Source organism: Peromyscus maniculatus, chromosome 8 (genome assembly GCF_049852395.1).
Source record: "Peromyscus maniculatus bairdii isolate BWxNUB_F1_BW_parent chromosome 8, HU_Pman_BW_mat_3.1, whole genome shotgun sequence".
Lineage (NCBI taxonomy): Eukaryota > Metazoa > Chordata > Mammalia > Rodentia > Cricetidae > Peromyscus > Peromyscus maniculatus.
The window spans coordinates 67,686,596-67,703,641 of record NC_134859.1 but is presented as its reverse complement, the minus strand read 5'-3'; the positions used below and the strand labels follow the sequence as shown (position 1 = coordinate 67,703,641).

General features: G+C 42.4%; 1 protein-coding gene across 2 annotated transcripts in view; it reads left to right on the top strand.

The window, feature by feature from the left end:
* The window catches only part of Asic2 (acid sensing ion channel subunit 2), a 1,077,316-nt gene that overhangs the window by 276,699 nt on the left and 783,571 nt on the right, over nt 1–17,046 (top strand). The window lies entirely within an intron of this gene.

Below are 17,046 nucleotides of genomic sequence, written 5' to 3'. Positions count from 1 at the left end.
GGAGGGTAGAACAGGACAACGGCCTCTTTCTGCTTCAGGCTCCCCTCATCTGCTGTTAGGTTTAAAGCAAGTTTAACTTGTGAGGTCCATAATACTCCAGGTCCTTTTATGGCTTACAGCCTTCTGAGTTGCCTGAGAAATGTACACATCAGTGACACACATCGTGACAAAAATCGTAGATGTTTGTGGTTTTCAGTTTAAGCCACAGTTCAGGACATGTGAGATCTCCACAATCATTTCTTGGGGTGACAGTGGAAACGCTAGTCATGATCACTCAAATAATTTGTCTGCCCTTCTCCCCTCAAGTTGGTCTTTGGAGTAAGGAAAATGTTCTTTAATGGACCCACATAGATGTCAGCGTGGTCCCGATGCCTTCTCAAAGTGTGCAAAGTGACGTTTTCTTTGAATGATTTCTAAATCAGCCCTTTTCACTTTTTTAATTGTTGTGTGTACATGATGTGTGCACGTGTATGTGGAGATCAGAGGACAACTGTGTGGAGTCAGTTCTCTTTCCACCTTTACTTGTGTTCCGTGGATTGAGCTCAGGTCCCTAGACTTGCCTGGCAAGTGCCTTGACATACTAAGCCATCTTGCCAGCCCCTGAATGGGCTCCTTTAGCCTTGAACAGGTCCCAGGTTCCAATATTCTGAATGTGGGACTGGATCTGCTCTTGTGGTCCTTGGTCTCCGCACACCTGTGCCTCCTCTCCAGCACTTGGGCAGAAAGGCTAGTATTCAGATGTGTGTTGAAATAAAAACTTAAGCCTTTCACTTCCAACATTTCCCCTGAGCACCCTGAAATTCTAATTGGCAGCACCTTGGGAGCCCATGCGCTTGTCCCTACCTATCTGTTGGACTTGTACAGCCACCTCCTTCTTTACAACTGACCGACACACTCAAGTTTTGCTCATGTGTCTTCGAACAAACAAAAATTGTTCTTCCCACCATACAGTCTTGACTCTGTTTCTCTCTCTCTCTCTCTCTCTCTCTCTCTCTCTCTCTCTCTCTCTCTCTCTCTCTCCCTCCCTCCCTCCCTCCCTCCCTCCCTCCCTCCCTCCCTCTTTCTCTCCCTCCCTCCCTCTTTCTCTCCCTCCCTCTCTCCCTCTTTCTTTCTCTCCCCTCTCTCCCTTCTGCATGTTCTTTTGCTTCACTCCCTGGTTTCTCTCTGTCTCTATCTGCCCACCCCTTCCTCCTTATGTAGCTCCTTATGTCTGTTTATATTTGTACACGTGTGCCCCCTGGTAACGGAAACAATAACTGACCTAGACTTGAACTCATATTCTAGGTCTTTAAAACATTGATCTATTTCTTCCAATGCAAAATGATGGGTTTCTGGCTTACAAGACTGAAGGAGAGTTTACTGTGGTGCTTAATCTTGAGGGTCACCGTGACTGGATTGAGAAGTACCTGGGAGACTAGTAAATCATACTTCTTGTTGTGTCTGTGAGGGTGTATCCAGAGAGGGTTAACTGGGGGTTGGGGGGAGCCATCCTGAATATGGGCAACAGTATCCTATAGGTGCAGAATGGGGGACAATAGAATAAGAGGGAACAAAGGCAAGGTCTGATAGTACATGTCCCCACCCCACCCCCTCTCCTCCCTATCAATCATTAATTGTGGTGCTAGCGGCTCTACTGTGACCTCCCTGCATGTTGGACTGAAACCTTTCTTCCTTCCAAGTTGTTGATCTCAGGCATTCTGTTATAGCAATGTAAACTCTAATACACTCACTTCCAAGCTGCAGTTCTAATAGGTGTCAAGTTTCTGTTTTCAATTTCCCACATGACCACCCTGGGAGCCACCTCAGACATGATAATGCGACTGTGTCATGGCCTTCTTGAAGCAGTATGTTAACAGTGAGAATGTTTCAGAATAAAGCCCAGACATCTCAACTACACACCAAAGAGCCATCAAGAGCTGAAACACCCACTTCTCCCAGACCCATAATCTTTATTCTGACCAAGCAGCCATTTCCAGAGCACATTGAACTGTGTACTCCTCTACATCTTCATGCACTAGGAATTTATCTACCTGATATGTTACTGCCCCATCTTGGATTTACTTCAAATCGTAGCCCCCACCAGAAAGCTTTTCACTAATTCCCACTACTGGGATCCCACACACACACCTGCCAGGCTACCCAAATACCTCACATGTAGTCTGCCCAGCGCTCACTACACTGTATTTTAATAGATACTTATTCTCCTTCCACTTGAAGACAACTAAGCCACATTTGTTCTTTTTCTGCTGCCCAACCTAGAAGTTAGTTTGGAACAAGAATTCAGACACTAGTTAGGACATGCACACTGAAAACATCATCAGGAGTTTCATACTGGAAGCTATTTAGACAGGTCTTGAAGGGCCGAGAGAACAAAAGTTGCACACCCACACAATTAACCGTAAGTGCAAGGAGTAGACACCTATCCCTGGATCTGGGAGAACAAGGAAGGTGGTTCAGTGGGTGCTCAAGGATTTGTCCCATTGATGTAGCATCTCAGTATAGCCACAAAACTGGCTCTGGAGTGATAGAGAAACAGCTGAGCTGTTGGGTGGTGTCTTAGGATTTCTATTGCTATCATTTTTACCACTACCAAAAGCAATGGAGGGAGAAAAATGTTTATTTCATCTTTCATTTCCAAGTAACAGTCCATTACTGAGGGAAGTCTGGCCAAGAACTTCAAGCAGGAACCTGGAGGCAGGAACTGATTCAGAGGCTGTGGAGGAATGCTACTTATTGGCTTACATGGCCTCATATCTTGCTCAGTCTGGTTCTTATAGCACCCAGGACCTCCAGGCCAGGGTTGGCACCACCCATAGTGAGCTGGGCCCTCCCACATCAATCACCAATCAAGAATATATCCCCATAGGTCAATTTGGTCAGGCATTTTCTCAATTGAGGTTCCTTCTTCCAAAATAACTCTAGCTTGTGTCAAGTTGACATAAAACTAGCCATAACAGATAGTGTCTGTCACTATCTAGGGTGGCAGTGAGATGGAGGACCCACAAGCCTGTAGGACAGTAGACCTGTATCCCTCCCTCCAATCTTACTTTTATGTTACCTATTTCCAGAACCTACCTGCAGGTGAGCTAAAGTAACTAAATTGTTGTGACCTACCCAAGACAAAGGGGTTTTGTAAAACTTGGGGTTTTGGATTGAGTGGCATTTGGTAAAGTAGCTGCTACAATGGTTCTTCTAATGGTGTAGCCTGGATTAACTCATACATGGCCTTGAATGGTTTGGTGGTGCTCAAAACTCTGGAACTTCGAGTGTTGGAGCGTAATGGCCCACATATCACTTAGTCACTTAGAGCCTTGAGTTAGCTTTTACCCCATGCCTTAGTTAGAATTCCTATTGCTATGAAGAGACACTATGACAAAAAAAAAAAAAAAAAAAAAAAAAAAAAAAAAAACTTGTATAAAGGATTTCATTGGGACTGGCTTACAGCTCAGAGGTTTAGTCCATTAACATCATGGCAGAAAGCATGGTGGTGCAGGCAGACATGGTGCTGGAGAAGGAACCAAGTGTTCTACATCTGGATCAGCAGGCAGCAGGAAGAGAGAGTGACACTGGGCCTGGCTTGAGTTTCTGAAACCTCAAAGCCCATCCCTAGTGACACACTTCCTTCAACAAGGCCACACCTACTCCGACAAGGCAACACCTCCTAATCATAACAGTGCCACTTCCTATGAAACCACTATGCTCAATATTCCTAGGGGCCAAGTTATCATACCACTCTCTCTTAAGCACCTCTTTCCATTGGTAGCTCTATTCATATCCATTGCCTTGATTGCCTTTGGAGAATTTATTCTGCTGATGTTTTTCTTGACATCTTTTGGTGTTATCCAGAATCTGAAATATGAATAGCACCCTGATCCCAGAGGTTCCTACTAGCAGCTTGGAGTTAAATGGCCTTCCTAAAAGCAACCCTTTTAAACACATGCACAATCAAACAAACCTAGATATTTCAAGTGTGGCTTGTGGAGGAGCCTTGGCATCACCTGGGAACTTGTTAGAAATGAGGACTCCAAGTCCCCCTTCCCCAGATCAGTGCGAGTAGACCTTAAGAATCCCCAGTTGTGCTGTATGCACAATCAAGTCTGAGAAACCTTCATCTAGAGCAGAAGTTTTCATCTCTGGATACTTTGGGGAGTGACTTGGCAGAGCCGAGAAGACTTTCTAATGCTTGGAGACCTCAGAGATTCTATCGCCTGATTGGGTCAAAGAAGGCACTGGTGATTTTTAAAGCTCCCCAGGCAGGTTTAATAGGGATGCAGAATGGCAGACCACTGATCCAGAGCCTGTATGAGATCATAAAGCGACATGCTGTTAGCTCTCCAATTATCTCACTATCGCTGTATACAGAAGTACACGAAGGAAATAACTCAGGCTTAGGAGCCAGGCTCTACAGTGATTTAATGATATTTCTGAGACTGCAGCTAAGATTGCTAGACTCCTAATTCAAATCCTATCACTTAGCTACCACTGTGTCATTACTGGCATTGGTAGTTATTTATAAAAAAAAAAAAAAAAAAAAAAAGATACTCTGAGGCCATGTCACAGAATATTTGACCACATCTTAAGAATTATGTTGAATAGGCAGGAGTATGAGGCCAGGATAAGCAGCATGGATGATGCAGAAATTCAGTTGAGTATTCACTCAAACAGGACCCATAATTCAGAATGATAGAGGATTGGTTTGGTTGGTTGGTTGGTTGGTTGGTTGGTTGGTTGGTTGGTTGGTTGGTTGGTTGGTTTTGGTTTTTTGCTTTGCCTGCTTGCTTTGTTTTTTCCTTCTTTTTGCTTTCATAAAGACCTCCACAGTCAGGGTGGCCCTATCTATTTCCAATCATTTTCATTTAATTCAGCACTCACTTATCTATATGTGTGAAAATCCCTAAGAAGCTACAGAGAGCAGTCCCTCTCCTGAACAAGTTTCTACTCTAGTGCAGACAAAACAAATACAAAATTAGTTGGATTCAGGGTACCTACTTCCTGTGTGAGTGTGTGTGTGTGTGTGTGTGTGTGTGTGTGTGTGTGTGTGTGTGTGAGAAATGAAGCTCAGGACCCGAACATATTGAACAAGTGTTTTGTCACCAAGTTATTCCCTTAACATGGAGATATATAGATATATATATAGATAGATATAGATATATAGATATACATACATACATACATACATACATACATATATCATATATTATATATATGTATATTATATCATATATATAGCATTTCTATGTAGCCCAGGCTGTGCTCAAACTCACAATCCTCCTATCTTAGCCTCCCAAGTGCTGGGATTATAGGTATTTGTCATCAAATTCTTTATTCAAGCAAATTCCACTAGAGACAAGCAGGCAGATTCTTCTGGAGCTTAAAGCAAAGCATGCCACACTCAAGCAAATGGCCTACCTAATGATTCTGATGGAGGCTTGAAAAAGGTTGGATGTTTCTATGAAGTGATGATGGGTAGAGACATTGAGAAGGACAGACCCATATACACACAGGCCTGGATGTGCAAGAACTTGAGTGATGTTGGTGAAATATATAAAGTGAAACAGAATGGGTAGGTGAGGGGCCATATTCCAGAGGAATACCAGGGCCAGAAGGTAGAAATTAGCTATTTCAACCAATGAGTCACTGAAGAAGCCCAAGGAGATTGAATCCCTGTGGAAGGTGAATTATGTTACATGGTGCAAAATTGAAGATCGTCACTAGACTACTATTCAGATGGCATTTGGGGGACAGGAAAGGAGGGTGGAATATGAAAGACATTGAATCTAGGCCTTAATTAGCACATTTAGGAGAACATTTGTGGGGTAAGTAGACATTGTGTTTACATTGGTTAATTGAAAGTACATTACCCTGGAGCTAAATTACAGTGAATACTATTAAATCACAATTAAGGGCTATCTGGGTGTCTGCATCATTGTGGATTTTGTGGGCATTAGGACTGCCTCCATCTAAGGGACAGCAGTACTTTTAGAATTTCTCCAAGACTACTGATAAAGCAAGGTTCAGAATCTTCATTCCCAGCACTGCCCCCCTTCCTGGTAGCAATTCTGAGTCCCCAGCAGCATCTCTGGTCACAACCTTGAGCTTCAACAGCCCCAAGGGCAGATGAAACTTATTTGACTAGGTCTTCATGGTACATGCTGGGGAGGGGCCCAGAAAGCCAGGAAAATCCATACTACACTAAATTCCATTGATCTTTCAGCCCAGGAAATCAGTATAGAGAATGAACAAGAGCTGAGGCGGCTTGGTATAACTTATTGATCCTCTGTTAGCATTTATTATAGACTAATGATCTAGCCACCAGCACACTGAGGGCTGTTAGAGCACAAATAATTAAAAAGATACAAACGGACAGATTCCAATTTAAATCCCATCTCTTTTGCTTTATGACCTTGGGAAGCCTGTTTAGCTTCTCAAAGCCTTAATGTGCTCATCTATAAAATGGATTTATTCATAGTGCCTATCTGTTAAATCAGTATGATAGATAAGTGTATATGATGATAATTATATAGATGTGTGTTATATATCCATATAATAGAAGCAGATAATTTATGTGTAATTATTAGTCATGCACATCATATATAATAATTCTATAATGGATATTAGTGTTTTAAATGTCAATTGGATAGTTAATAATTAATGGGATATATTATATATGGTAATATATTTAATTATATTTTCTTATTTTATATTTTTATTTTATTTTATGTGCATCGTGTTTTGCCTACAAGTGTGTCTATACACCATGTGCTGTGTGCTCAGAAGCCACAAGAGAGCATTAGATCCCCAGGACTAAGTTAGAGTAGGTTGTGAGTTGCCATGTAGTTGCTGTGAACCAGGGTCCCCTAGAAGAGCAACCAGTGTTCTTAACTACTGAGCCATTTCTTTAACTCTATCTTTTTTGTTTTTAAAATAAATTTTATTTTGATTTCTTTTTTCATTATCATGTCCTGGTTTAATCTGATGATCAAACATATGAACTGGCATGGACCATATTTGGTCCTGAACTGCAATACTTGAAACTTATTTTGAATTTTGCATCATAATAGATCAATTTGTAATTCCCATTCAATACCTTAAATCATAAAAACCACAGCAATTTTAAAACTTTCAGGAAACTTTTCATGAAAACAAGAAAATAAAGAAAATCTACCTTTTTGCATCTAAAATATTTTTAAGTTAGCATAGAAAACAGAAGGTTTCATCCTGACATCTCCATATGTTCTATGTATTATCATAAATGCTCCTGTCTTTTATACAGTACTTGGAAAACTGAGCATTCAATAAAATGGCAATGATGGAAATAATATTGGAGTGTGTGTGTGTGTGTGTGTGGAGAGTTCTTTATGGTGCGAAAGGAGTCTAAACAGTAGAGCATAGCAATAAAATGACTTCTAATATCATGTTGCTATACCTGTAGATCAGACTGTGCTCAGCCCTCTTCAGAGAAGCTTCTTTCAGTAGACAGGAACTAACACAGAGAGCCACAACTGGACAGTACGCAGCAAAGAGAGGCTTTGGAGCACTCAGCCCTAAATGAGGAGCCTTTGTCGACCCCTCCCCTCATGGTTCAGGGACCTCTGTGGAAGAGGAGGCACACAGACTGTAAGAGCCAGAGCTTGTGGATGGCCCCAAGGAAATCGGGCCTTCCAGACACAACAGGACTGAGACACGTATGAATTCAATGAATTCACAGAGACTCTGATAGCACACACAAAACCTGCACAAGTTCAAACCAGAAAAAAAAAATCCCAGCACTGAGAAGGGGAAGTGGATACAAAGTCTCACTCCTAACCCAGAAGCTATCTACAATTAATACCTGCTGGGAAAAGGAAACTCAGTTTTCTCCGAAGGAGTGTCACTGAGGATCCCAACCACACTTCAGGGCAGGCCCCATGCCCAGGAGCAGCTGGCCAACACAAAACAGACTCCGTGGTTTTTTATTTTGTTTTGTTTTAATATTTTTGCCTTATTTTTTCAGTTATTTGTTTTGATTTTGATTTTTTTTTTGTTTTGGGGGGATGTTGAGAGAGAGAGAGAGAGAGAGAGAGAGAACATGATGCTGGGTGAGTAGGAAGGACCTTGGGAGAGTTGGAGGGGAGGGGAAAGAACATGATCAAAATAAATTATATAAAATTCTAATTAAAATATTAACTGAAAAAATCCAGGTAAGTACAAGTTGTCAGTTTTAAAATTTGTCAGACTAGGGTTTGAAAGCTACCCCAGGCATCTGAAACCATCTTTGTGGGCTGGGATGTAGCTGAGTGGCCGATTGTCTGATTAGCTCAGTGAGGGTGTGCATGTAATGCCGGCACTGGGCATGGAGAGAAACATCTGAGTGGTATTCTGATAGTTGCTGGCCTTCTCATAACCACAAGGGGAGAAGAGCTCTGAGACCCACCATGTACTGATCAAGTCTATGCTAATACATGAGGGATAGCAGGGGAGAGGGGAGCATGGAGAGCCACCTGCAGGTCACCAGGAAAGACTTCTTAGAGCTGTCAAAATTAGAACTCTTACAGCAGCCAAAGGAGTGAAGAAAAGTACATACCAAGAAGCAATCACTAGAATTGGCGATGCATGCATGATAGCTGTGAAATAGATTTGCCCAGAAGTAGAGGAATCTTCCTGGGATATAATTGGAGGAAATCACTGAGTGCATACACTGTGTCCACTCTAGTTGTAAGAGTGTTCTGTTCCTTTAACTGATCATGTAACTTTCCCAAGGTCACATGGACAGCATGTAGCCCATACATAGTCCATATGGGGATAGAGCACGAGTAGGCCAGCTCCATTATGTTATACTGCCTCTGACATGAGGCTGGGAAAATGCAGAAGCTTGAATTATAGCCCTAAAATGAGGAAGCTCATGAGAATCATAGGTTATCTCTGTCTTACAAACTCCCACATCTGCAGTGCATAGCACACACAGAATGAAGCCCTGGTAACTATTTGTTAAAAATGGGAATGGACTCCCCTAGCGTTTGTGGGGAAAAGGCTGCTTGGTCAACACTGTGGAGAGGACACTGCCTGGACACAGCAGGTTTCTCAGAAACTTCTTAAGATGCTACATAGCCCTGCCGAGAGCCCTTGAGTAGAGCACTCTCCTGAGGCAGGATACACTTGCTGTAGTGAGAAGAATAGAAATGGTGTCACTTTCCATCTGTCTCAAACAGCATTAAGATGCACCATTGGGTACCTGATGCCCTGGAACAATAGCAGGTTAAGGACTTGGGAGGCTTACTCCCTTTTCACTCTCCTGTGCTAAATCTGGCTGTAGGTGTTACATCACCACGGGGAGATGCTTCCTTTCTTCCAGAGAGTGCTATATCCCACACAGCTAGTGGTCAATAGTGTGACTAGCCTGTTATCTGTCTTCCTTTATATAAGACAGAATCTTCCAGAACAAAATCCACTAAACACCAGTAGCTAGGCCTAGGTGCTGTTTAATGGGATTACAAAGATTTCTAGTGAACTAGGGCTGGAGAGATGGCTCAGTGGTTAAGAGCCCTGGCTGCTCTTCCAGAGGACCCAGATTCAATTCCCAAGACCCACTTGGTAGCTCACAACCATGTCCAATTCCAGGGGCATCTAAAGTAACACGTATGAAATAGTTTTTGGAATCACCAACAACTCTGGAAAGCAGTGATGGTGTCTTCATTTTGTAGATGAAGAAATTCAAACATCAAAGAGAAAAGGTGAAGGCTCACTGCCACCTGACCTCATCTGCCTTCAACATGCTGCTGCTTTCAGAAACCACAGCCTTGGCATGATGGAGCACATGTAGGTCCAGCTGCCAACATCCATGCCTTCTACACACACACACACACACACACACACACACACACACACACACACCTGCACTAAAACAGCATGCATACACTGGCCCCAGCTCACAGAGGACCATGGGTAGTACACCTTGGTCATTTTGTTCTCTGATTCAGGAATCCTGTTTTTTATTCCCTCTTGGTACTTGTGGGATTTTTTTAAATTAATAAAATCATCAAATTAATAAAATTCAACAAATATATCTTCTGCAAAGCCAGTGTTTCATTTGGCACATTAGTAAGCCAAGCTCTCATGCCCATTTCCCTCAGGAGGCTGTGTCTTCAAGAGGTAACAATGACAATTTCTTATCCATAAAACCCACTTACAATCAAAGAAGATTAAACCTTTTTTTTTCTTCTTGAAGTGATTTCCGACACTGCATCCCATCCTAATATATTTTACTTCCATATGTATGCCTAATTAACCAATTCCACTCTAAACCTCATTATTTCTGTTTCACTCCATAATATTTCTGTAGTCTAGCCTCATTGTTACATGTAACCCTTGTTAATTTCTTCTAAGTAGTGTACTGAATACCATTGTGTCCTTTTACCTTACTTTACTTAGCCATCTGCTAACAACAGATGCCTGCATGACTTCTAACTCCCGCTGTAACAATGCAACACCAGAAACAAATTTCATACATACCTCCCAATGAATATATATTACAATGTCTCTTGTATCTATTTCAGGATTGGTACATTGGAATATATTCTGTGTATTGGCCTGGAATAACTACATCCCAGACATGGAGTCTATGACAAAACATATTGTGCAGGCAAAGTCATTGAATTTCATTTTTAAATGTGTGTGTGTGTGTACATGTGTGTGTGTACGTGTGTGTGCACACCTGTTCGTGAATATGCATGTGAAAACCAGAGGATAACCTCAGGTGTTATTCCTCAGGAGGTAACCACCTTCATTTTTGAGAGTTTCTTGCTGACTTGATGATTGCAAGTAGGCTGGCTGGCCAGTGAGTCTTGGGAATCCACTTGTCTCTACCTCCCTGGCCCTGAGATTGCAAGCACAGGCTACTAGACCCCACTTTTAAAACCTGGATTCTGAATATTGGACTCAGGTCCTTATGATTTCACCACAAGCACTTTATAACTAGTTTCTCCATCCCCTACTGCTTTGTGTTCTTGTGGGGAGTAGACATCAACATAGCATTTTTAAAGGTGAACAGAAGAGGTTGTGGGGTTACATACGGTTGGTAACAAAAGTCTAGGGCTTTGAGAAAGTCTGCAAATAGAGAACAGTTAGTCCAAACTGACCTCAAACTCATCATAAAGCCCAGACAGGTCTTGAACTTACCAGGTAGCCCAGGTTGACTTCAAACTCACTACCTAGCCAGGCTGGCTCATAACTCACTGTGTAGACTAGAATTGCCCCAAAGGTATGTCTTTCCTCCTGCCTCTGATTCCCAAGGGATGGGACTACACATGTAGACCACCATACAGTGTATGCCAGCGTTTGAGCTCAGCTTTGCTCCCCTCCCCATACAGATGGAGCTCTCCAATAGGCTGATGTGCAGCTGTCCAGACCAGTGGTCCTCAACCTTCCTGCTGCTGCAACACTTGAATACAGTTCCTCATGTTGTGGTGACCCCCAACCACAAACTTATTGTCATTGCTACTTCGTAACTGTAATATTGCTACTGTTAGGAATCATAAGGTAAAGATCTGTTTCCCAGTGGTCTATGGTGAACCCCGTAAAAGGCTTGTTCCACCCCCACCCCCTGAGGTCTAGACACTGCATCTCCTTTCTGGTCAAGTGGGACCTCAGGCTCCTGTTCAGTGTCACTGCCACAGTGAGATCCTCTGTTGCTCGCAGTGACCAGAGTCCCCGGCTCTGTGCATGTCCAACATTTGCAGACTTTCAGCAATGTCTGGATCATCCTCAATGATGTGAGAAGGCAGGGACTGTGAAGCATCCATCTTCCCCGACTCGCAAAACCAGTTGTATTTCTATTCTGATTGCTCCTCTATCTAGGCCAAAACTTGCAGGTTTATTATTTCTGTCTATACAGAGAATAAAGGAACCAAACCCTTAACTGGCTAGGTGGGGCCTCCTTTTTTTTTAAAAGACTAGAAATAGAAATCTATATAAGACTTGAGACGATGGTGAGAAATAATCACAATTACCCCTTTTCTGTTAATGACAATGCATTCCAAATATCCTATGTCTCTCTTTACTCCTGCCTCCCACCACAGTACTTTGGTAAAAGAAAAGAGAATGCAGAAGGTGGAAAATGAATTTTTTAAATCTTGGAGGGGGGAGCTGTGTGTGTGCTTGTAGGTGCATTTACCCTGTGGGGATTAGTAGAGGTCAGAGGTTGACATCAGGACATCTCTCCTAAGTTGCTCCACCACTTAATTTTTGAAGCAGGGTCTTTGACTGAGTCTTGAGCTCACCATTTCAGCTAGACTGTCTGGCCAGGGAACCCTATGGCTACTCCTGGCTCCACCACCCACCCCCAGTACCCAGTTTACATGGATTCTAGGGATCTGAACTTGGATCCTTTTGCTTGCACAGCAAATACTTTACCCCCTGAGCCATCTTCTGAGCCCTTGGGGAAAAACACAAAAAACAAAACTTAAAAGTGGTTAGAGAGGTTGTGGAGTACAGTTTACAACTTCTTCAGAGGGGAAAGGTTCCAAGAGAACAAAACAAGGAGACTTGTTCTCCCACCCTTTCATCCCCCTCCCTGTTCAAGCTCCTTTCTGGGCCTTTTCTGTCTTCTAGAGCAAAATCCTGACAGTGTGCCATGCACTTGTGAAAGGATAATTACATCTGCATCCCTAGGAGAGGCAGGCTTACTGTCAGCAGGGAGGAGTCTGATGTGGATGCAAATGGGGCTGAGTGCTCACATGCATAAATCCCCACTGGTCTCCTGAATTGCATCAGGGAGGGGGTGTTTTTTGACCTAAAAGTTCCTGGAACTTATTTTCACTTCAGATCAGAGAAAACTTCAAATGTATTCATGTGCACATTACACATATTATTTTATGCATATATATTTGAATGCTTGCTTGTGTGCGTGTGTATACATATGTGTGTGTGCATATATGTATACACACAGGCAGAGGCATTTGCACATGCACAATGTCATTCTTTCCAGTGATGTTCTTGTCCAAAGGAAGAAAAACAACCAGCATCCTTCTAAGGGAAATCTGTACGCCTTCAGAGTTGGCCAAGCACAGGGCTGTGCCTGAAGCAGGTCTATGACCTGGTGGATATTATGGGGCATTCCTACAGTTTGAAGAGACACTTGAACCCATGCAAGAGCTAAGTGGGTACCACCAGCCATGACATCACAGCCTCTTTCTAGCTCATGTCTCCTATGACCTAGTGGGAAATTTGGAAGCTCTCCAAATTCCCGATAAGGGAAGAAGTGAAGTGTAACACAAAATGCAAATTCAGGATTTGGGATATTTCCTTAAAAGAACCTCCAAATTCCTAAAGCTTTCCCTTTGATGTAAATGTATCTTCTCACTCCATCAGGTGGGTGCTCTAGGGAAACATGATGGCAGGGGAGGTTCAACTGTTACAAAGGGCCTGTCTGCAAAGTTGTTTTCAGGCCCAGTTAGGACTCATCTCACCACACTCATGTCAAGAGCAGGTAAGGGCCCTTCTTTTATTCTAACAAGGACAAAAAAAAAAAAAAAAAAAAAAGAACAGGAAGCAGTGTAGAATAGAGGGCCACCCTGCTACTCTTCCCTCATAGTACGTCTCTAAAGAACTACATAGACATTAGAAATGTCTTGCAGAAAACCCAGGTTTGGGTCCAACTAAGCATGTCAGGTGGGTCACAAGTCCCTGTATCTCTAGTTCCAGGAGTTCTAACATCCACCTCTGGCCTTCTGAGGGCACATGCACACATATGGTGCTCATAAACTCATGCAGGCACACGTTTGTTTGTTTGTTTGTTTGTTTTTTAAAGCCTAGGGGAAAGATGCTGAGGACAATTTTTTTTCTAGCACAGATTTAACCTGGTGTCCTGCCTTGCACCCCACAGTGCAATGGATGTGAAAGGCTGGAGAATCTATAAGAAAGGAGGAGCCACTGTGCTGCTGGGGACTTTGTTTCTCTTAGCTCTAAGCCAAGATCAAATTGAAGGGCAGATTCCAGATTAATATAAGCAAGCACTTTTAAGAAAGTGGGATGGGATGTAAAAGAAAAAAAAATCTCATAGAGAAGAATTGTCTATGACTATGAATGTGCTAAGGTCGTCTTGTTGAATATGGTTCAGCAGCATGACTGTCCCTTGGGGGTCCTAGAGAACGTATTTCTGCTTTAGGTTGAATATTGGATACCGCATGATACCTTCTAAAATAATGATTTTCATATAGATTACAAGTCTGATGAGTAGTGCTAGAAGGATAGCTCCAGACATTTTTAACCTAGGGTTCTTCCATGCACCCGACAGTCTGCTCTGCATGGCAGCTACCTTTGAGGTTGAGAGCTAATCAGCATCCCCCCATCCTGAATTCTGTTCTTGACCAGACGGGTCTCTTCATCAAGGAAATTCCTCTGAAATGCCTAGATGTGAAATCACAGACAGAATCAAAACATCCATGGAGGCTAATAGTTTGTCTGAGTTTTACATAAACCACACACCACCCAGGGACTCCCAGTGTAGGAGAGACAATATCCATGTCCTACATACCTACTGAGTTTTTGCATTCCCAGTTATAAGGCAGACAGTTTCTACCCTGGGTCTCTCTGTCCATGACACTGGTTCTTTGAAGCTGGTGATTTACCTCCAAGCCCCTTGCAGTTCTAATTTGTGAAGATAACTAAGCTTGTCCTACTTCTCAGTCTTCCAAACCCTCATTGTCCACCTTGTGCTTGCCTGTGCTGAGAGAACAGGCCCTAAAACATCACAAGTAGAGCAAAATGGACATACACTTCACCAGGACATATGAAAAGGGCACTCTAGTATCTCTCATCTTACGTCATCAGCTTCCTGTTCCATTGTAGTTCATCCCAACGTTTCCATCCATACTAAGATGCACCCTGAGAGAAGGAAGCATTAAGGATGCCAAGAAACCTTTACTATCTAGCCATTTTTTATACAATAATCTTTCCATATTTTGCTTGTATTACAGTACCTACCAAGGAGCCCTAAAAGGCTTTCAAAAGCTTTTTTCATACCATGGTACCAATGATGTCATAGGAGTCTGTCAACATACTCTCTAGGTGAGCCTTAAGGGATCAAGGGCATATAAAGAATATATAGCTTTATATGTGGAAAAAAGAACAGGTAAAGATTTAATATAGTTTTATAAAAAGAAGCCTAAAATAATTGCCATCTTGTGGTGCTTCCTTAATAGATAAGGGTACTTGGGAAGCAATGGAGCCTAGTCCTATGGGGTTAAAACAAATCCTAGCAATACATGCAGCCATTGTCTCCTTGTTCTGTGTTCGTTATGCAAGGATTCAGGTTAGCCTCTCTTCTCCCAATAACTTCTTTGTAGACAAAGCTAACCCCCAAAAGTCATGTTTTTTGTAAATAAATACGTTTTGTAAATAAAAAGGTTTCAGGGTCTTCAGTGAGTGTCTCAAAGCTGTTGTCAAGAGCCAGACACTTTCTAACCCAGAGAAGACACCGCCCCCAACTCTTCAATCATCCTTACGCTGACAAGATTTTAAGCCACTTTATGAGCCCACCCCTTCATAAAAACTTCCGAGCTCTTGCAACACATACAGCTAGCTTTGTTGTGCGTGTCACACAATTTAGTACCTAATTATATAATGTCTTCTGCTCTGCTAATTGCTTCAAGTGCGTTTGTTCTGCTTCTCCATTAAGGCCACATCAGACATCTTTGAGGGCACTTTTGCCTTCGGTGCTTTCTCTCCTTTTGCATCCTGGATACCTCCCATTTAGACCTCAGAATCAATCAAACCACCCATCTAGCCAGGATGCATGCTCTGTGGTACTTTGAAACATGGAAGCTATGCAGTGTAGTAGAAAGAATAAATGTCAGGACAGTGACTCACACTGCATTTTTTTCTTTCCTCCTAGCTAACTCTGTTATACTGAGGGGATTATGTTCTTATCTGTGCCTTTTTCCTATAGGTAAAATGAAGGGAATGGCTTAGATGATCCCTTATGTTACTAGTGTTCTTTCAACTCTATGAGTCAGTCAGGAGAAATCAGTGCTCGTAAAGAAACTCAAAATTCAGGTTACTGGCTCCTAAACATGATTGGGGAGCTGGTAATTGAGGTTGGTAGAACCCTGACTATAGAAACTGACTAGACATCCCAAAGAAAGGGAGCCCTTTCTGCCTCTCCACTGCATGCCATGGGAGTGACCAACACTAAACCCAGGAGGGAATTCAAAAAGAGGCTATATTTTGCCATCTCTTCTGGACCACTGTATCTCCAGGATGGCCAAAGCAAATGCTCTTTCTCTGCAGAAGAAATAGTGAATAGTAACCTTGCTAACTGTGTTGTGCCCATCTAATCAGCTGAACTGATCATTAAAAGCTAAAAGCTTGGGTCCCCCGAAGGGAATTACCAGATTGGCTGGGCACCTCTGCAGAGACCCATCATAATTCAACATTACTTAATGTACCATTAAGGTATCCGTATACTTAATGGAATTTTGTTGAGGATTGAGGTTTTTCTTGAGTTGTTTAAATTGCCTCGATCATGAGTGACTTCCTGAATTAAAAATTAAATGGACTTTCAAGTATTTAATTAGACATATCTATTACTAAAGTGGAGGGAACAACAGAAATTTACCTTAGAAACCTTTTATTTAAAGGACTAGAGCACATCTCCAGTGAATGAACATTCACTGGTGGATTTAGATATAGCTTCTTTTGGGGATGAAATAGTAGCCAGGAGTGTTCTTCTGTGGCTCTCTTTTTGGACTCGACAGTTTCAGAAGATGTGTTAGCCTTTATTCTTTTGCAACCTTTCAACGTTTATGAAAACTCTCAAAAAAGCATTATTGTAAGGTTATAAAACTGATGGAGAGTGGGGTGATGTAGAGAAAGGGTGATAGTGAACTGCCAGGCAGAGCAAATGGAGGGTCTTGAGAGGTACACAGTGTCCCTTACTCTAACTAGCTGTGGAAAGGGCTGGAAATAGTACAGAGTGTGTCTTGCACGTCTCGGGGGAACTCTGGGGCCGTTCCTATCCAGGTGCAAAGTTGCCTTAGTCAGCCATTCCTTTAGGAAGGAAGTGATGGTGAG